At 43.8% G+C, this 17,766-nt stretch overlaps 1 protein-coding gene across 1 annotated transcript in view; it reads right to left on the bottom strand.

Annotated features, from left to right (window-relative positions):
• The window catches only part of LOC124619519 (agrin), a 311,708-nt gene that overhangs the window by 70,046 nt on the left and 223,896 nt on the right, over positions 1-17,766 (bottom strand). The gene's annotated exons all lie outside the window — the stretch shown is intronic.

Below are 17,766 nucleotides of genomic sequence, written 5' to 3'. Positions count from 1 at the left end.
AAAGGCACGTAGTTGTAGGCGTCTTCTTAAAAGTTTCCACACAGAAGTCACTGGAAGTTCTAATTTACGATTACTCTTTCGAACTGATTTCTTGAGGCTATGCGTAAACACTCTCTCTCGTTCAACACTTTCTTCGTTCACTATTGGTCGTTCCATAGTCTATTCTTTGCGCACAGATATACAAACAAAAGTGTTTGAGTTTCTCCTTCATCTGACGTATTATTTATAATTGTAAGTTGAATGTAATAAATGCTACAAAGCGTTAAACACGCTGTATTTAATGTGGCAGCCAAGTACCTAAAAATAGTCATATTCACTCAAATAAACGAAATATATGATCATTTATGCGGAACCAGTTAGGTGCAAACTGTAAGTAGATGGAAAAATTATTCAACAGGTAATGACATTTAAATTCCTTGGTATTGAATTGTCCATCACTGGAAATGTCGAAAAGGAGGTCAGAGAACAAGTAGCAAAAGCAAACAAAGTGGCAGGGTGTTTAGCACTTTGGCGACGGAACCCTATAATATTTCTGGCTTTCCAACCATCATATTCAGGTACAAGAAGCTCTTCTTAGAGCAGGGGACAAGGCAGCAGTGCGAAGACGACGCAATGTGGTGTGCGGTGCCTATGACAGATAGTTTTTTCGGTGCTGGTATCATGAGAAATACTGCCTAAATTGTGAGCCTTCTCCGAGATTGGCTGCTGCATGAGGAAGTTGCGCCCCAAAATGATGTTCTCTTATTAATATTACAAAAAATAAACAATCTATTTACTTGCATTTCATGTAAAAGCATCCCTGAATAGCAGGCTATCATTCCACTATTTCAAGTGTTAATTACCAGTAACACAGTGAACAGCTGATAAATGATAGGCAGACGAAGCATTTCGGAGATCGGATCGCGCCTAACTTGGATGGCGGGTGAAGTGGTTCGGCTGTCAGATCGGAGATATCCCGGCCTCTCGGAAGACAGACATTTGTTCTGCCTTGGTTGGTATCGGTTAAGGTCTTAATTAGCTAGCTCTAGTTATTTTTATATATAACTGAGAACAATCTGATAGTAATTACGCAAATACGCAGTTCATTGTTTTGTTTATTTTGTATAAAAGTGTGAAGAAAGGAAATTATTTGTGATACATTAAGTGGCATACAATTGTGCAGTTTCTCGCATCCTGCTAATAAAAAAGGGAGTGGCATCCCGTAGAAACAAACTAACTGAAAATTTTATTATTCATACAATATCAGTTCGTTTACTACAGCCTCAAGATAACGGATTCACGATTTACGTGCTGTTCTTTGCGCAGGGGACGATAACAACTATAGAGAATTGCAAGCTGGTGAACATTTATTAGAACTTATGCATTCCACCCAGGGCGGTGGAAGCAAATAGGCACCTCGCGTCTGCTGACATCTTAGAACAAATGAGATCAGTGACACGTCATCTACATCTACATCTACATCCATACTCCGCAAGCCACCTGACGGTGTGTGGCGGAGGGTACCTTGAGTACCTCAATCGGTTCTCCCTTCTATTCCAGTCTCGTATTGTTCGTGGAAAGAAGGATTGTCGGTATGCCTCAGTGTGGGCTCTAATCTCTCTGATTTTATCCTCATGGTCTCTTCGCGAGATATACGTAGGAGGGAGCAATATACTGCTTGACTCTTCGGTGAAGGTATGTTCTCGAAACTTTGACAAAAGCCCGTACCGAGCTACTGAGCGCCTCTCTTGCAAAGTCTTCCACTGGAGTTTATCTATCATCTCCGTAACGCTTTCGCGATTACTAAATGATCCTGTAACGAAGCGCGCTGCTCTCCGTTGGATCTTCTTCTTCTCTATCTCTTCTGTCAACCCTATCCGGTACGGATCCCATACTGCTGAGCAGTATTCAAGCAGTGGCCGAACAAGCGTACTGTAACCTACTTCCTTTGTTTTCGGATTGCATTTCCTCAGGATTCTTCCAATGAATCTCAGTCTGGCATCTGCTTTACCGACGATCAACATTATATGATCATTCCATTTTAAATCACTCCTAATGCGTACTCCCAGATAATTTATGGTATTAACTGCTTCCAGTTGCTGAACTGCTATTTTGTAGCTAAATGATAAAGGATCTATCTTTCTGTGTATTCGCAGCACATTACACTTGTCTACATTGAGATTCAATTGCCATTCCCTGCACCATGCGTGAATTCGCTGCAGATCCTCCTGCATTTCAGTACAATTTTCCATTGTTACAACCTCTCGATACACCACAGCATCATCTGCAAAAAGCCTCAGTGAACTTCCGATGTCATCCACAAGGTCATTTATGTATATTGTGAATAGCAACGGTCCTATGACACTCCCCTGCGGCACACCTGAAATCACTCTTACTTCGGAAGACTTCTCTCCATTGAGAATGACATGCTGCGTCCTGTTATCTAGGAACTCCTCAATCCAATCACACAATTGGTCTGATAGTCCATATGCTCTTACATTGTTCATTAAACGACTGTGGGGAACTGTATCGAACGCCTTGCGGAAGTCAAGAAACACGGCATCTACCTGTGAACCCGTGTCTGTGGCCCTCTGAGTCTCGTGGACGAATAGCGCGAGCTGGGTTTCACATGACCGTCTTTTTCGAAACCCATGCTGATTCCTACAGAGTAGATTTCTAGTCTCCAGAAAAGTCATTATACTCGAACACAATACGTGTTCCAAAACACAGAGGAGGTATGAACAAGAGAAATTTTCGGGGGAAGAGGTTTATCTTGTATACATCTCCCTCTCTCTCCCCCTCTTTTTAAACTTGCCGGAACCCGAGTAGAAGCCGTGAAGCGATAGTTAGCCAAGTGGACGGCGCCCGAGCCTTTCTCGTGCAATGCGTAAAACTTCGTAGTTGACACTGTGCTTCCTTCCCTCTGTCGGTAGCCATGTAGACAGCACAAGGAAGCGCCTCTGCATTGTGCTATCACGTAGTGTTTGAATTATTCTGTACTCGAATATAGCACCTTGTATGTCGCTGCTCTGTGTTGCGTCCATATTGCTTTCGTCTAACAGGAAGATGGGAAAACGTGCCGAAACAAAAAGGTCTGGTGGTGCCCAAATTGCCATGTGGCTCTTTACACGCTTGAGTGTTTTAAAACAAACAACACTCAGACAAATTGTGTGTAAGAACGGTGTGTACAATTTCTTTTTCAATATAAAAGTGTTTGAATATATGCTATTTTTACTATCTCATAATCTACCTTTTACGAATACTTAAAGCAGATTTAATCAATTCAAATGACGCAACAAATGAGTTTATTGCATTTATAGTTACAATGCTGCACTTGTCGGCAAATGTGTTGAGAGCAGCCGTCCAGCCGCCCCAACCAGGGCGACTGAGGCCCTTCTTGAAACTGTTAAATGATACAGTTTGGAACAGCAAACATGTAGGAAAAGGTGTAACGGCAAGAATATAAAAACAATAGTAAGACTAGTTATACACAGGTGAGACAAGACCTGGAACATCAGAAACTAGAAGACGTATGAAAACCCCGGAAATGTAAATGCCGCAGAGGATTACAGGGTATATATCGAGATGGAGAAGTGAAAGCATTAGAAAAGGATGTAAAGTGGACTCCATTAATGAGTGGACACGTAAGAGAAAATATTAATAGAAAGAGCACAGAGACAGGATGGATGAACGGGTGATTGCGAAAATCGGAAGAAATAAATCAGCAGCTGGTAAAAAACATACAGGCCATCGAAGGAGAAGATGGGGTGACGATTTCAAAGTAGACTGAGGGGTACTGAAGGAAACGGGCCTTAGCTTAGAAAGAAGTGAAGAAGAAAATATCACTAGTTTCAATGTTTATTGAATGCAAATTGCTGCTAAATTTAGATGAAACGGGGCACGCATTTTACGTGCCGATTTTATTAATAATTAGAACATATTTATCGTTCTGAGGCTGACAACAGGAAAATTCGGCATGGGAAATGCTGTTGACGTCATGAAACACTGTGAGTGGCAGTAGGGTGCCCTGTGTAATTTGCATTTCTCTCCTTATTAACTGGGTGACGGTTTTTGTTGGATTACCAATGTCTGGAGTGCGTTCGAATCTTCAGAGTATTCGACTCGGAGCGACGGGAAATGCTTCGGCCAAGCAGGTCGGTGAACGGTGTACGGGCCGCAGCCGAACCTTCAGGGGGCGGCAATTACTGCTGGTGGTTAAGGTCCAGCATGGAGCGGTACGGCGCCGTGTACAGGAATCGGGGGCTACTTTTCCCTGTTTTTCTGACTTCTTTTGAAGATTAGTAAGCCGTTAGTAGGACGCGCAAGCTACCAGAAACTCTAGCCTTATAGCGGATAGCGGTCCTCTCTGGATTTCTCGAATCCGGTTGCGAGGCTATGGACATTGGCAGCATAACTTGCGGTTAGCATAAAGAAGTGTGAGATAAGACTGTAGCACTGAAATGAAAATGTTTTGGTAGGCGGGATGGAGGAGGAAAATTCATATTGTCATTGGAAGCTGGGAAAAACGTGCTATTTTTTTGCCGGGATTCTCTGTTGGAAGGAATCCTCGTGATTGGATCGCAGTGGTTAGTTATTCTGCCATTGGCGATTGGAGCTATTTTGGCGACAAGGAATACGCAGTGCGTAAATGAGTGCCGCTTGAGAACCTTTCGCCGGTAGGATGCGAAAGTGTCCTGATCGGTCCTGAGCGTTAGAAGGTGCTGCATCTTTGAATCCGGCTCAGGTGCTGATAATTCCGTCTTCGTGAATGGGCCTGCACGTCTTTCTTACGGTGAGCATAATTGGCAACACTGGCAGAGTAATAAAACTGATTTCACATTTGTGAAATCCAGGACGATCGCCTGTCTCGTCCCCTTTGCACTGCTAATGAATGAGTGGTCTTCTGGATTTTAGTCACCAACTTCAGTCACTTTTCCGATTATGTATTACGGGTTTTAATAGTTGTCAGTTATCACTGAACAACGGGAGGCTAAATTCTTAGGAGGGAAAGAATTAATAACTGATAGGGGAGTGACACTGCTTTCCATGTAATCTTGACATAAATTCTTGTTAGAGCTAATTATCACCGGTTTTAATCATTCATTAATATTTTGCTCTCATTAATGTGTTTACGAATAAATATGTGTGTGGAGTTTAATGTCTGTTTATGGTCGACTCCTTCACATACACTAAGTTTTAGGCTTCTAATTTATATCCTGGAAGATATTAGCAATCAGCTTAGTGATCACCAACATATTACTCCAGTCACAGAGAGTTAGTTAGAGTGAGATATTTGTTTGTAAATTCCCCACTTTAAGAGCTATGTCTAGGGCCGTCTATTTCGCGCAAAAGCATTTAGAGGTTAGTTCTTAATGAGGTGGCCTGCTATTAATTAGTTTTCGAGGGTTCATGGAAATTCATCATCGCGTGGTTTTATACAGTTACCACGCCAGAATAACGAGGGTAATCCTGCTGATTGATTTCAAAGATTGTTTAGTTTTTTAACTCGTAGTAAACACTGAAGAAATGAAACGCAACATTTCGTAGCATGCAGTACGTAAGAGAAATTACTTCACTAAACAAAGCACGAGATGAACCTTATAAGTGGATGTGCTGCACTCCGTCCTCTCGTTTGGAGGGCACTGCCCTCGCAGCAGAGCACACACACTGCTTCTGATCTCATAGCTGCGCCTTCGTGCTGCCTGTGGTACCAGCAGACACACACCTGCTCACCGGCAGCCGGCATCTCCGGATTGCCGTGCAGAGAGTCTAGGTTACCACTCGTCCACTGTCTCGCTAAACACCAGCTATCCAGTACTCGTATCTAGCAACTCTCATCAACTGCAAAAGGCCGCCAAAGCCAACTGGCTGTGATCGAGCAACGGCACCTAGGGATATTGCTAGGACATTGAGCTTTTGATGGTTCAAATGGTTCAAATGTCTCTGAGCACTATAGGACTTAACATCTGAGGTCATCAGTCCCGCCGGCCGGAGTGGCCATGCGGTTCTAGGCGCTTCAGTCTGGAACCGCGCGACCGCTACGGTCGCAGGTTCGAATCCTGCCTCGGGCATGGATGTGTGTGATGTCCTTAGGTTAGTTAGGTTTAAGTAGTTCTAAGTTCTAGGGGACTGATGACCTCAGAAGTTGAGTCCCATAGTGCTCAGAGCTATTTGAACCATTTTTTTCATCTGTCCCCTAGACTTAGAACTACTTAAACCTAACTAACCTAAGGACATCACACACATCCGTGCCCGAGGCAGGATTCAAACCTGCGACCGTAGCATTGACCTTTTGATGCTACACTATTTGCCAACTCCTGTAGCAGAACGGCTGAAGTCGGTTGCGTGTGCTGTCGTGCCCCGCAATCGCTGTGTTCCTGGCTACAACGGAAATTGCTTGGCAGGGCTCAAGGTTACCGTGTTCATTTTCTCAACTGGCAAGTGAGACGTGGACTCGCTGGGTGCGCAGAGAAAATTTCACCCCAACAAAATGGTCCACAGCAAGTATAATTAATTTCGATCTTTAAACTTGCTAGTAACGGAACAACAGTAAAAACAATATATGTTGTGTGACGTTGAGAATAATAGCATAAACTGTCTTCAAGTCCAATATGAGTTCTTCTTTAGAAAACGAATTCAGAATAACGTTAGTACTGACTGTCGGAAAATAGCACGTGGGGCGATGAACAGACGTTCATTCAGCTCGTCCAAACTCGCACATAAGTGCGTTCTGGATGAGCTACGCCATGTTCACAGCTCGGTTTATTTAGGAAACACATTAATTAGACGATATATGGAAAGTTTACGAAAATGTGTTTTCGCACGATGCTACCGAATTTTCGACATGCAGCACGCTTTTTTCTCACTCGGTTTAGGTGAGTGTATAGCGCCTCTCTCGCGTCAAAAAGCTGAGCAGTAGTGCGGTTGGTTTCATTACAAGAAACGGATAGCAGCAGCTTGCTTTTTTTTTTTTTTTTGACTTCGTAGGGATCGAGATGAAAGAAATAAATGAGTTCTACCTGTCACCGTCTTCCCTACAACCAGATTAGAAGGATCTCACCTGCTAGTCTGCTACTTTCCGGATTGTGATGGCGTCGGATTCTTCTTCACGCACTGTATCTAGATTTCGGTTGCTGATTGAAATTAATTGATTAACGAATAGAATAGGTGGCGACTGGAGAGCAGTAACAGACAGTTAAAGGATAAGCAGATACATTATCGTAAACACATTGAAATGAGAAGTAGTCTCGATGCAAAGAGATGATAACTAGCCAGTACACAATTTCGAACTACGCAGGCGATCGGCAGGGTTGCCGAGTGTCAAGCCATAAATACATGAAAAGACATAAAGTATGCCCTAAGACACAAAGGAGGTTCCACGAAGGAATTATCCGAATGGGGCGGCAGTCGGTAGATGTGATGTACATGTACAGACAAACAAATTATTATACTTTCAGAAAAACTGGATGATTTACTCAATAGAAAGTGCTTCCAAAACTGAGCAAGTCAGTAAAGCATTGGCCCACTTGTGGCTTCTGTCCAAGCAGTTGTTCGGCTTGGCATCGATTGACAGAGTAGTTCGATGTACTCCTGACGGATATTGTGCGAAGTTCTGTCCAATTGGCGCGTTAGATCGTCAAAATCCAGAGCTGGTTGGAGGGTCCTGTCCACAATGCTCCGAACGTTTTCAGTTTGGGTGAGATCCCGCTACCTGACTGGCCAAGGCAGAGTTTGGCAAGCACGAAGACAGACTGTAGGAACGCTCCACGTGGGCTGGTATTACCTTGCTGAAATGTAAGCCCAGGATATCTTGCCATGACGGGCAACAAATCGGGGAGTACACTATTGTCGACGTACCGCTGTATGCGGATGACAACCAAAGGAGTCCTCTTTTTTTTTTTTTTTTTTTTTGGTCATCAGTCTACTGACTGGTTTGATGCGGCCCGCCACGAATTCCTTTCCTGTGCTAACCTCTTCATCTCAGAGTAGCACTTGCAACGTACGTCCTCAATTATTTGCTCGACGTATTCCAATCTCTGTCTTCCTCTACAGTTTTTGCCCTCTACATCTCCCTCTAGTACCATGGAAGTCATTCCCTCATGTCTTAGCAGATGTCCTATCAGCCTGTCCCTTCTCCTTATCAGTGTTTTCCACATATTCATTTCCTCTCCGATTCTGCGTAGCACCTCCTCATTCCTTAACTACGAAATAAAACGGCGCAGTAGACTATCATTCTAGGCTGTGGGTCCTGTGATGGGCGACAGTCGGCTGGTATTCCACCACTGTCCGGGACGTCTCCAAGTACGTCTTCACTGGTCATCTGGTCTCAAAATTCGAAGCGGGAACCGTCGCTGAAGACAATTCTACTCCAGCCAATGAGATTCCCGACCGAAGACGTGTCCGGAGACACCCCAGACAGCAGTGGGGATACCAACGTGACTGTCGCTCCCCGTACGGCCCGACAACAACGAGTGATGCTATGGGATGCCATTCATTTTAGTATCAGGAACCCTTTGATTGTCATTCGCGGCAACCTTATAGAACAGCGATACGTCGACGATATTCTACGCCCACATTTGTTGCCCTTTATGGCAACCCAACCTGGACTTGTATTTCAGCAAGACAATGCCCACTCGCACACAGTGTACATTACATCTACCAATTCCCGCCCCATTCGGATAATTCCTTCGTAGTGCCTCTTCGAGAGTACAAACATACACAACAATAAGTAATCCAGTCCCTTAGAGTGTTCTTAAACCGTTTAATGAAGACGAACACTGCGATTCAGTCACACATTAAGAGCCATGGGTGCAAACACTTTGTGGGCACACGGACAGGGGAAGCTCAACAAAGACTACCTGTTTAAAACTGACAAAACAATGAGGCTGATCTCTAGCGCTGCAAACCCAATATTCGTATATTAAACACGGTCAGCTTTGGTATGAGTGGTCTACGGCGAATGTCTTGATATAAACTGAGCGTAAGGGTGCAATGGATGCTTCCAAGGTGGCGGAAACGAACATATGAATCCGAAAATGTCGGTTATTAACGCGCGACAGCTATTTACTACCAAGTACTACAATGAAATGATACCGAGTTTCTATAGTTGCGTAGCCTCGGATCCTCGCACACTGTATGGTATAGCAGAAGGTCTCTACAGCCAACATGAGTGGGGTTGGGGATGCCGTCGGCACACGGGCCATGCTTTCGAACGTCAATTTTGAGCATGCTGAGTTCAACATAGTGCTGAGCGCCCAAAAACAACCATCTTGTGCAGTGCCTCAACATGGTACAGCTGATCGCAGTGCTCCCCAGCGTCAGTTGTCGGCTACATTTGGCCCGCACATCACACAGTTTATGAAATGGGAGGGCGTGAAACTCCTACGTTAGCTCTATGAAAACGCACATTTCATCCCTTGTCCATATGTTAATTGTGTTTTTCCGGCCGTAGTATACATAAGTAAAAACTTCAATAGCCTTGGACATGTAAGGCAAAAAGGAAAGTACCATTTCCAGTGAAACAGTGCAAATACAAGTTTACAATAGTTCTCCACATAAGATAAAATTACTTCATCATTCTCTCTTTTTAGTAAAATCCAAACGTTATTCTTACCTGAACAGCAGCAAAATCTTTACAAGTGAAATAAAAAACAAGTGCAAAATATCTTACTGCGAGTACTGCAAGTCCTCTTGTAGATTAAGCTAATCGAACGAACTTACCCCTCATAAAAAGAGCGCTTATATTTACATAACATCGAATATTATAGTATGTACTCTTATTAAACTAATAAGAAAGTATAAGAACCTATTAGAAAACGAGAAGGCTAGCAAAAATTTTAAAAAAATTAAATCTAGTCAGGCTCGACCAGCAGTATATCTCGCAACACCTTACAATTCTGCGACTCTACTCATTGCGCTATGCCGACCATGAGTGTTATACGACCATACAATTTATTTTATCGCCTCCTGAAAACTTTAATGGATATGTTATTAACTGCCATTTACTTGTAACATATTGTACCAGCAACATTCCATTTCTTTTGGACCCTCGGTATGCCGTTGTCTTGAAACCCCATACTTTCATAATACGCAATTTACAATAATTCCTTAACCACCAATATGACGTTTCCCGTCATTTTATTACGGCAGATCATACAATTAACGACATTTGCTGATGGTTACAAACGGGGACAATTATAGAACCATATGAAAAGGAACGTAAATTAATTAAAAACTACAGCATGCACACACTTTATTCAATATCTAAACGCCACTACAAATATTCCGATTTAGGTTATGACATGTTTGATATGCCTTCCATCAATGGCGATGATGTGCCGCAGACGAATAGCGAAATTCTGCATGACTCGCTGAAGTGTCGAAACACCGATGCTGTCGATGGTCTCCTGAATGGCTGTTTTCAGCTCAACATTGCTTTTGGGGTTATTGCAGTTCACCTTGTTTTTTTACATAGCCCCACAAAAAGGAGTCGCGTGTGTTCAGATCCGGAGAATATGGCGGAAATCCAGGCGCATGCCAGTGGCCTTTGGGTATCCCAGAGCCAGAATGCGGTTCCCAAAGTGCTGCTCTAGGACATCAAACAACCTCTTGCTTCGATGGGGTCGCGCTCCGTCTTGCATGAACCACATCTTGTCGAAATCAGTGTCACATTGGATAATGGCGAGGAAACCGTTTTTCAAAATCTTCACATACCGTTCGGTAGTCACCGTGCCATCAAGGTATAACGCACCAAGATTAGATTAGATTAGATTAGTTTTTCGTTCCATAGACCCGTACTGAGGAGATCCTCTTGGATGTGGAACATGTTTTTTTTTTTAAGCTGAAATAACAAAACTAATAGTATGAGTATATACAATACATCATTTGTTTCTATTAAAAAATTCGCCAAAGGAATAGAAGGAGTTGGCCACTAGTAAGTCTTTCAGGCTTCTTTTAAACTGATCTTTATTTGTAACAAAATTTTTTATGTTTGCTGGCAAATTATTGAAGATGAATGTTCCTGAGTAGTGGACCCCTTTTTGAACTAAAGTAGGTGCTTGTTAATTCCTTGTGCAGATCATTTTTGTTCCTGGTATTGTAGGTATGAACTGAGCTATTTGTTGGAAAAAGAGATGTATTATTTAGGACAAATTTCGTTAAGGAGTAAATATACTGAGAGGCAGTAGTTAGTATACCTAGTTCTTTGAAGAGGTTTCTACAGGACGTCCGTGAATTTACCCCGCAAATAATACGTATTACACGTTTTTGGACTCTGAAAACTTTTGTTTGACTTGAAGAGTTACCCCAAAATATTATACCATATGACATTATGTAGTGAAAGTAGGCAAAGTATGCAAGATTTTTTTATTTTTGTGTCACCTATGTCTGCTAACACTCGAATTGCAAATACAGATTTGTTAAGGCGTTTCTGCAGTTCTGTGGTGTGCTCCTCCCAACTGAATTTATTATCAAGTTCTAATCCCAGGAAGTTAAGACTATCAACCTCTTCTATCTGCTCTTCTTCATACTTTATGCATATGCTGGGTGGAAACCTCTTACAGGTTCTGAATTGCATATAGTTAGTCTTTTCGAAGTTTAATGTCAGTGAGTTGGCTTTAAACCATTTATTAATATCCATGAAAATATCATTAGCAGATCTTTCTAGAACTACACTCATACTATTTATTGCAATACTTGTGTCATCTGCAAACAAAACGTACTCTGCTTCTGGCAGTGTAACTGATGAGAGATCATTAATGTACACAAGGATTATTCCGTGACTGGGCATTGCACACCACTTCTCTATGGCGAAATGCAGATTCTCAGTCCCCCAAAAGCTCTAATTTTGCTTATTGACGAACCCATCCAAATGAAAGTTGGCTTCGTCGCTAAGCCAAACCATGCCTTCGCATACTAATTCCCACCATGCACCGCGGGGAACCGTTTGGTTTGAACATCCTAACGCAAACCGTCCAGAAGTTGTGACGGTTTTGTTCCACATAGGGCATAATTGTTACCCCGTACGTACATATAGGCTTCAACTGAAAGCCAGTATGGCATCTCCTCTCTCTGAACTGAGGACTTATGGCGTGTATGTGTCGTAGTTTGCGTTGTACCATCTCATTGATCAACGTTCAAATGCACGTTCAGAACATTTGTCATGCTTTATATTGCTCTGCACTTTCGTAAAGACTTCGCAACGTGCTGTTTGCACGTTATGATGTCATAAACTCGGCACGTTCAACGTTCGAATGCACGGTCCGTGTGCCGACGGCTTTAGGCTCTCAGCCGAGGGGCCATTCCGCCCGTCCACTCAGAGGTTATCTGGTAACGGCGGAGCTCTTGAGATGAATTTCACCAGGCTAAATTGCCATCATGCACCGCGGGGAACCGTTTGGTTTGAACATCCTTCTTAATAACAGTCGTGAAGACTCAGCTGAATCCACCTGTCCTTTCTTATGATCAAAATAGAAAAATTCAACCGAAATCTCTCTCGCCACTATCACAGATGCCTGACGTAACACTGACACTACCGTTCTGTAGTGACATAACCATTTTATCTAGTCAATTTTGAAGCATAGCTTCATTCTGTCATGCTTTCCCCATGATGTCTGATGGCTTTCTTGCAGTCTTCAGAAGTGATTTTCTTAACAGATTCGTTGGTGAGTGCTTCGACAGCAGATAATCACCATCATTTTTTTTTCTTTGGACTTTATCTTGCACCTACATGTCAGCGGTGTAGGGTGGCTGGTAGCTCATCCTATCACGTTGAAGGGTGAGTACCCAGAGAAGAACTAACACCATAGAACTGACACCACCATCAAGTTACACTTACGTAACCTGGTTTACTTCATGTGACGATTACAGCTTTATGACCACATCTCATCATTTGACAGAAGAGAAACGATATTACATTTATGTTGTCGCAAATAAAATAGTTACAGAAAAATTATATCTGGAACAAACTCGTTAATCTATTTGCTTCAGCAACAAATATAGAGCATGCTTAATTATTTGTTTTTTGGTCAGCGGGATATAAACATCCACACAGTAAACTTTATGCTGAAGCATGTTGCATACTACTCCGTCAACATATTACTGAAGAATTTTAGGAAGAAAATGGAAGATGCTTTGAAAAATAAAATTTGTAATAGTTCCTGCTGTACCGAGGCTTAACGTCTACAATTCAGCAAGCAACTTCACGACAGCGTTTCCCAGATGCCTAACACGCAGGGGACAATTTTCCAGGAGACAAGCTCCGACCGTTTCAGCATGAGGTGACCTAAGCATAGCTAAACGCTACTGGCTACAATGACCTATTCTCTTTCACATGTCTCGCAAACAGGACCAGCTGTATCCTAGCGCTGAATGGTAGCTACTAGCGGCAGCCCTCGAGCCAGACCAGACAATTTCACTCCGAGTGAGTTTGCTGAGCCAGGCGTCGATTTCGAAAGGATTCTGTCACTCAGGATCCTCGCTCTAGATTGGCCTCCATGTCACTGCCATTCACGTCTGATTTCGCAACCTTGGGAGCTGCCATCTGGGTCTTAGAGTGTTCGTGATCTCCTCGCCGAGGAAGATGGGTACTCTGCCTGCCGGGGTGGCCGAGCGGTTCTAGGCGCTACAGTCTGGAACCACGCGACCGCTACGGTCGTAGTTTCGAATCCTGCCTCGGGCATGGATGTGTGTGATGTCCTTAGGTTAGTTAGGTTTAAGTAGTTCTAAGCTCTAGGGGACTGACGACCTCAGAAGTTAAGTCCGATAGTGCTCAGAGCCAAGATGGGGACTCTGCTGTCGTGACAGGCTTATGGGCTTGTAATTTCATTCCTGTTTGACTTCCAAACCGCTATACACCGGACTTAAACAGTTTTGCTCCTTAAGTGACTTAAACTTTGTTCATTCAGTTTGTAGTTTAGTACTGAGCGTCCTTCTTGACTTTCGTTTTAAGTGTGTGTTTAAGAAACTTAGACTCAGTGACAAACTAACCGATCTTCAGCAGCCAGAAGTATTATTGCTCTATTACAAGAAGTGACTTATTTTATGTTTTGTTTCAGTCCACGTCAGAGTAGGCGTGCTGTTAATCTCTGATAAATAAACTTGTACAGTCATTGCAACCTGGACGGACACATCAGTTTCAACATGTAACTGCAAATGACATAAAAAATAAAAGTTCCTTTTGATTCCCATCGACGAGAAAAGCTCATGCTTACTTAATTACTTTCTTCATGAAAAGGTGTCTGTAGTAAAAAATCTTTTACGTGTGACACAGCAAAACTTGTTCGCCAGTTTTGTTTGTATAACGCGCAGTAGGGTAAGAATACAGTTTCATAAAAATTGGGATAACAGTGTTATTACACCTTTTTCGAATTTTTTTGTAATAAAATTTCGTGTCTAGCACTTACAAGCGAATATTCTAATGTACCAAACAGTTGCTGTTCCGAATTATTCGGAAAGTTGTTTCTTGAGACACGTAAAACTGCATCTACATGTAGGGTAGTTACGAACTGCAAACCTGCGTTGCCAAGTAGTGCCGTTATGCAAAAGCATTAGGTACAAAGTACCCAACACAATTTAACTTTTCAGTACCCGGCCAAGGCATACGACTTGCAGAATGTTATATACACTCCTGGAAATGGAAAAAAGAACACATTGACACCGGTGTGTCAGACCCACCATACTTGCTCCGGACACTGCGAGAGGGCTGTACAAGCAATGATCACACGCACGGCACAGCGGACACACCAGGAACCGCGGTGTTGGCCGTCAAATGGCGCTAGCTGCGCAGCATTTGTGCACCGCCGCCGTCAGTGTCAGCCAGTTTGCCGTGGCATACGGAGCTCCATCGCAGTCTTTAACACTGGTAGCATGCCGCGACAGCGTGGACGTGAACCGTATGTGCAGTTGACGGACTTTGAGCGAGGGCGTATAGTGGGCATGCGGGAGGCCGGGTGGACGTACCGCCGAATTGCTCAACACGTGGGGCGTGAGGTCTCCACCGTACATCGATGTTGTCGCCAGTGGTCGGCGGAAGGTGCACGTGCCCGTCGACCTGGGACCGGACCGCAGCGGCGCACGGATGCACGCCAAGACCGTAGGATCCTACGCAGTGCCGTAGGGGACCGCACCGCCACTTCCCAGCAAATTAGGGACACTGTTGCTCCTGGGGTATCGGCGAGGACCATTCGCAACCGTCTCCATGAAGCTGGGCTACGGTCCCGCACACCGTTAGGCCGTCTTCCGCTCACGCCCCAACATCGTGCAGCCCGCCTCCAGTGGTGTCGTGACAGGCGTGAATGGAGGGACGAATGGAGACGTGTCGTCTTCAGCGATGAGAGTCGCTTCTGCCTTGGTGCCAATGATGGTCGTATGCGTGTTTGGCGCCGTGCAGGTGAGCGCCACAATCAGGACTGCATACGACCGAGGCACACAGGGCCAACACCCGGCATCATGGTGTGGGGAGCGATCTCCTACACTGGCCGTACACCACTGGTGATCGTCGAGGGGACACTGAATAGTGCACGGTACATCCAAACCGTCATCGAACCCATCGTTCTACCATTCCTAGACCGGCAAGGGAACTTGCTGTTCCAACAGGACAATGCACGTCCGCATGTATCCCGTGCCACCCAACGTGCTCTAGAAGGTGTAAGTCAACTACCCTGGCCAGCAAGATCTCCGGATCTGTCCCCCATTGAGCATGTTTGGGACTGGATGAAGCGTCGTCTCACGCGGTCTGCACGTCCAGCACGAACGCTGGTCCAACTGAGGCGCCAGGTGAAAATGGCATGGCAAGCCGTTCCACAGGACTACATCCAGCATCTCTACGATCGCCTCCATGGGAGAATAGCAGCCTGCATTGCTGCGAAAGGTGGATATACACTGTACTAGTGCCGACATTGTGCATGCTCTGTTGCCTGTGTCTATGTGCCTGTGGTTCTGTCAATGTGATCATGTGATGTATCTGACCCCAGGAATGTGTCAATAAAGTTTCCCCTTCCTGGGACAATGAATTCACGGTGTTCTTATTTCAATTTCCAGGAGTGTACATTCAAATGCCGGCAATTTAATTTAAAAAATCGCCAACTCCTTCTCTGTCCTGTTGCTTTAAAGAATAATATGAAGCACTTTTTTCTGCTGAAAAGTGGCGTGTCTCTTTTCATTTAGTGTGAGAATCACATTCCAACTAAGAGGATGATGAGGAGATGGAATATTCCAATAGTTGCTCAGAAAAGTAAACTGCCCTGCAGTGACGGTATTTACTGGTCTCCAGCTATCTTCATGATTTAACTATATTTGTATGGTGTGGGTGTCCTTTTTCTTTGCTTTCTGAGAGTACTTAGGGACAGCGTACACAGGATTTGGGACAGGCAAGTCAGGGCCCGACATAAAGAAGAAGTGAACCCCAGCAGCCAGCAAGGACTCTGGAATTCGCAGAGAACAAGACAGGTAGTGTGGGGTATTGTCAGAGTGAAAGTTGCATTGTCAGGCGATTCCCCACGGCACCGGTGGCTGTTATTCGTTTACGTCACGTCTCCAGCCTAACAGCCGAGCAGTGCGGAGGGAAAGAACTTTTATCAATGGGAGCCAGCGCTGCGCCTTGTTCAGAATTGTGCCTTCAAACGATACCAATCTCATGCTTTACAAGAGAAACAAAGGATGCCGCAAAATAAGGACCTAGACTTGAGCAGAGTTTTTACTATCTTAGGACCAGACAGCCAGTCGCGACGGTAATACACTGCGCGTCTCATGCTGATACGGTGAACATTTCTAGCAGCATCGGCACCTTAGAAGAATCGTTGGTTAGAATGAAGTCACATAATTGCAGTTATCTGCCCCACATCATACACTGCATTGGTAAATGGATGTATTTTTCAGTCTAGTAGTCAGGCAAACAGTCACCGTGTACATTTAGTTAGCAACTCGTGTGGCATTTCAGAAAGGCAGTTGCATCTACAGGGCGCATTCTCAAATCTTTCAAAGAACTCTGGGTACCAGCAGGTTGCCTTGGTGTAAATCAAATAATGCAATTTTGTAATTGGGCAGTCAGGCTGTTTTTCAGGCAGTTTATCACGCAATTTGTGTCTTATTTCAATAAATTAATGTGTTAATTTAAAACTTGTTTCTGTTGACACCTTCAATTAATCGTGTATTCAGTATTACGCAATTCTCCACTTTAGGATTCACAGCTAGAGCCTTAACATTTGATTGTCTTAGGTAAAACATTTATACACCGTAATTAAGCTTGAGTTTTAAAGGTGTGCCTGTCTCCTAATTAATTTTCTTAGTCAGATTAGCAGTTTCAAACACATATAGCGTTTTGAACTGTCGCCCTGACAATGTGCCTCCAAAAATTGATGTGTATGTTCAATTTTTCCTCTGTCAAACACTAAAGCAAGAATTCCCATATATTTCCTCTTTCTCTTTTTCTTCCTCAATCAGTGACATCACTTTCCTTTCCCCTATCTTGATTAATTATGTTTCATCGCATTCCACTTCTTCCCCCTCCCCCCCCTCCTTTCAGCTCTCCTCTCACGTGCATTATCACTAGCCTCCGTAATTTAAACACACCTTCCTGTAACTTTTTTTTATTATTAAAAATGAAACTCCTCCAGCTGTACTTACGATTGCATATTAATTTGGCTACTAGTTTCGACGTTGCATCAACGCCATCTTCAGGTCCGTACACTTTCATGACATCAGTTGTGTGTGGCTGAGTACCAGAAGTCCGCGGTGAGACCAATATGTGCTCCACATTTAGTGTGAGAATTACATTCAACTAAGAGGATC

Source organism: Schistocerca americana, chromosome 6, assembly GCF_021461395.2.
Source record: "Schistocerca americana isolate TAMUIC-IGC-003095 chromosome 6, iqSchAmer2.1, whole genome shotgun sequence".
NCBI lineage: Eukaryota > Metazoa > Arthropoda > Insecta > Orthoptera > Acrididae > Schistocerca > Schistocerca americana.
Note: the sequence above shows the minus strand (reverse complement) of the source record. Positions and strands in the feature narration are given on the sequence as shown.